We start from the raw sequence: 5,000 nt of genomic DNA, 5'->3' as shown, positions 1-5,000 counted from the left end.
AGGGAGAGAGAGAGAGAGAGAGAGAGAGAGAACTTGGACGATAGGAGAAGGCCTACTAGGAAGTAGTACTGGGAATATTTCAACAAAAATGTGTGGTTCAAATGTAGCCTAAAACTAAAGAAGCAAATAGAGATAAATCAGATGCTACTATTTAGCCCAGGCCCAGGGAGATATTAGGGTCATTTTTAGGCCCAACATTTGGCTCAGATGTAGCCCAGGGTGCTAACTTGATTTAGCCCGAGTGCCCGAGCCTGACACCCTCGGGATCGCCAATCTAATATGGCCGCTGCACAAAAATGGCTTGTGTCAATTACTATTGAACCTATAAAGTTGGTTTTGTTCTCTGGATTTAAGACTCAGGAAATGCAACTGAATCAGTGAAATTACCATCAGTTAATTATTTATTGATCAATCCACGATGGTCCCAAGAGTCCCAAGAGTGGGCCCCAAATTCTGAATAGGGTCATTTAATTTCTAACTAAGATATCACGAAACTTCCACAGTTGATTAAGAAGGTTTTTGAAAGGTTTTCTGAAAGGTTATGTTTAAATATGAAAATGTACAGAAAACTACCCCATTAGGCCAGTCAATCAATATATGGAAACAAGAGCACAAAAAATTGATAAAACGGTTTTGCAATGGATTGGGCATGTTAGATAACAGTAAAAATCTAGGAGAAGCTAACTTCCAGAAAGGGCTCATTCTCAGGTTGAATAATAATTCAGATACAGGCATTTCAAGCTCCCGGCAGCCGCCATCTTGAAAATATCCCCAATATTCACTCTTAAATTGATATTGAAATTTGGTAGTAAGGAAACAGGAAGGAGTTTCTCCAAAACTCAGGCAACTAACACAAAATGATATATGGATAAATAGCACTGCAGGTGAGAGAATAAATATGTATTTCGCCTATGGGAAATATCTGCCCAACCGATCATCGACCGATCACCGATTACCGATCACCGATCACAGATATATAAACTCCTCAAAAAAAGTTTGGAAACGTTATTTCGGTCGATTATTTCTCCCCTTTAATAATACCAATTGGCATTGTATTTTATATCGTTGGAAAGCCTGATTAGTGATAGGGCTTTTTTTTTATTAAAAAAATAAAAAACAAATAAAAAAATCAGCCGAAATATCGGCAATCAGCCGATCGCATATTTGAGGTCAAAATCGGCCGATACAGATTGCTTGCCGGTACAGATTGGTGCACCCCTAATTTTGGATTGTAGGGTGAGCTGTCCCTTTAAGACTGATTTATGCTTCTAAAAGTGATGAGTGTGCCACCAGCAATAAGCCGCCATACGCATGACGAGCGAGAGCAGTGCTTTGAGCACACTTCAGAGGAGAGAAGGAGCTGAGGGAGAGAGAAAGGGACTGAGTGAGTGAGTAGAGGCTCCCACAACATGTATAGATGATTGGAAGTTACACAAACACGCATTGATGCATTGATATCAAAAGGCACACAAAGACGTGCACGCACATACACACTCGCGTGCAGACGCACGTATATACACTCGCGTGCAGACGCCTCCCCCAGTTGGTAATTGGGCGAGAGGGTCATGAGTGCTTGTACTGGAGGAGGCTTTTGTCCTAATTAGCTTGATGGCCAAATCAAAACGACAGTTTACTCCTTAATGAGGGTGTGCCAGGCTCTGGGATATGTGTCGGAAGAGAGGTGGGAACGCACTGGTTGAGAGCTTAACCCAGCTCCTCGACCTCTACAAGAGGCAGGTGATCAGGAAGACCACGTCCATCCTGGAGGCCCCTGATCACCCCCTCCATCTAGAATTTGAGCTCTTGCCCTCAGGGCGTCGGTTTAGAGTGCCCGCGACGAGGACCAAGCGCCTCAAACTTTCTTTTGTCCCGGCGGCCATTCAGCTGCTAAACGGCAGTTAGAATTATAATAGCTGGAGGTACGGTGGTGCAGTGGTAAGCACTATCGCCTCACAGCTCGAAGGTCGTGGGTTCGATTCCCACCTGGGCCGATGTGAACACTGAAGGAATGCGTGCCCGTCCGCATGTCCTCGAGTGCCCACCACCCGGGTGGGGTCGGCAAAATGGCCTTTCTGTGTGGAGTTTGCATGTTCTCCCCGTGCCTCCCGGGGGTCTCCTTCATATAGGAACCCCCTTCACAAAAACATGCAACATCCTGGTTGCTTATATGGTTCCTCCTCTGATCGTTAAGGGCGCCTGTTCAGAGGGAGGGGAACTGGTTGGAATAGCGTGAACCTCCCACGTGCTATGTCCTACCGGTGAAGCTTCCTCGGGCAGGTGAAAAGAAGCGGCTGACTTGACTGCCCATGTCTCGGAGGATGCATGGAATCAGTCTCGGCTCTCCCCAGATTGGCAGAGGATGGAGTAGCAACCAGGATTGAGTAATTCAAATGAGCACTAAACGGGGGATAAAAATGGGATAAAAAATCGGGAAAAAAAACATAAAAAAAAAAAGAATTATAATAGCTGACTTTGCCTGTTTGCACCTTACTACTCTTGCACTTTTTATGATGCTACCTTTTGCACTTTGTGATACTTGTTCATTGCCCTGTGCTTTTATGTTTTATGTATGTATGTTTTTAGCTGTAGTTTTATCTTGACTCTTAAGTGTTTGTTTGTTTTTAGCCCTTGTGGTTTTATGTGAGTATTTTTGTGCCTGTTTTAGTGTTTGTGCTGCACTACGTGTGTTTTTAGATTTCCCTGTCTGCAAACCAATTTCCCTGCGGGGACAATAAAACTACCTTTGACCTTTGACCTTTGACCTTTGGGGGTAACTCATTACAAAAGTAACATATTACATGTAATATATTACTTTTAGCAGTAACTCAGTAATATAACGTATTAGCAATAGGATTTCAGTAATATTATACTAGTTACTTTGTCAAGTAACACACAAGTTACAAATTGAGTTAAATTTGTTTTGCTCAAAGCACATACATAATAATAATACATGTTTTAGCCTCGTCCAGTGGCCAAATGAAAGGCCAGACGACAACTTCTGACAAGCTCTGAACGTTTAATTTGTCATTTCATACACGGATGACCTTCAGGCTAATCAGCTTACGTTCATAATCACTTTACAGCCTTTAAAACTTGATTCAATAAGTACATTTTCTGTGTGTTGCACAGACCATGAATTCTGAGTTTTGAGTGGTTTCGGATTATTACAACTCCTTAGACAATATACATGTCATCAACTAGAAATAACTGCCTCACGGTGGTATGCCTCTGCCAGCAACTCAGTTTTTGTGAATATGGCGCCGTGGTGTGGCCACTCAGGCTTATGGCACTTCATGCAATGTTTACCTCAACAACATACCTAATCGTTTTCAACCCCACCACCACCTGCATCCCTGTAGCCACTCACCTACCCACCCCTCGAACCCAGACTCTCTACGACCTTCCTATCCCTAGCTATGGCCTCTTTTCCCTAGCCCCGCCCCTTTTCCTCAAGGCGCTCCTTGCCACCACCCACACCCCCTAGCCACTCCCCCTACCCACCCATCAAATTATGACACTCTATGACATTCCTATCCCTACCTATGGCCCCTTTTACCTAGCCCCGCCCCCTTCCTTGATGGAGCGGATGGATGTGAGGTCACAGTGACCTTTAACTTTGACCACAACAATCTAATCAGTTCATCCTTGAGTCCAAGTGGGTGTTTGAGCCAAATTTTAAGAAATTCCCTCAAGGCTTTCCTGAGATTATCGCGTTAACAAGCGTGGAACAGGCGGACGTGAGGTGGTCACAAGTGACCGTGAACTTTGACCTTTGACCACCAAAATCGAATCATTTCATCCTTCATTACGTCATTTCTTCAACGTCTTCTTCATCCTTGAGTCCAAGTGGATGTTTGAGCCAAATTCAAAGAAATTCTCTCAAATGCCTTTGTGAAATATCGTGTTAACGAACATCGGACGGACGGATGGACAACTCAAAAACATCCAGCCACAGCTACATGTATCACCGGCGGATGCATAAAAGGCATGGGGAGCAGCATCATAAATTGACATTTCAGATGTGTATCAAAGAGAATAAAAAAGATGAAAACACGATCTGATGGACTGACTGAAAAACATTGATTTCCAATCGAGAAAAATAAGAAAATCAATACACGCATACTTTACAATAGATAGCATTGCACAGAGTTTTGCCATCGGGGAGATACTGAAATAACAGCAGGTCAGAGGTTAAAGGAAGCCCATGAATGAGTTTTGAGTGCTGAGGACTTATTAGAAAGACTTAAAGGCCCAATATATTAAATTGTGACATTTGACCTTTGCAATGACAATGAAAATGCTGCAAGAGGTCACATGATGCCTTTGAATTGATCCAAAAAACAAATCTTTAATTTCAAATCATTCATTACATCTATTTAACACTTCCCTAGCCACACACACACACACACACATGCACACACACACACACACACACACACACACACACACACACACACACACACACACACACACACACACACACACACACACACACACACACACACACGTGCATTTCTGATGCTATTGCATTTTTAAATCAGCAAATTTAAATTTTATAGGGGAAAAAACGTTTGTATCCGCAGTTCCACACATACTATTTATTTACTGTTTTGTATTTGTTGGTGGAAAAATATAACTAAAAAATAAATGTTTCTGTTCGGCTGGCATGGATTTCATCCATGTCACCAAGTAGATTCAGCCAAGTACTCTGATTGGTCAAATGCAAATGACTGTTGTGTACAGTAAAAGCCATAGCATCGAGCGTATTCTTTACTGTGAATTATGGCTCGCAAATGTTGACATGATGTACTTGGTAGCATCACTGTCATACCTGTAGAAACCATTTGTATTCTGTATTATTGCGATAGACAAATATGTGGAGCAGCATCACTTATGATGCAAAAGACGACATTTCCAAGACACCAGGCATGTTTTCTGCATTAGGGTTCAAACCGAAAGTAAAAACACGACGTGCCTCGCTCAGGAGTCGAACACGCGCT

This window comes from Poromitra crassiceps, assembly GCF_964638095.1.
Source record: "Poromitra crassiceps genome assembly, chromosome: 4".
Taxonomy (NCBI): Eukaryota; Metazoa; Chordata; class Actinopteri; order Beryciformes; family Melamphaidae; genus Poromitra; species Poromitra crassiceps.
The sequence above is the reverse complement of the archived record's forward strand: the minus strand, read 5'-3'. Positions refer to the sequence as shown.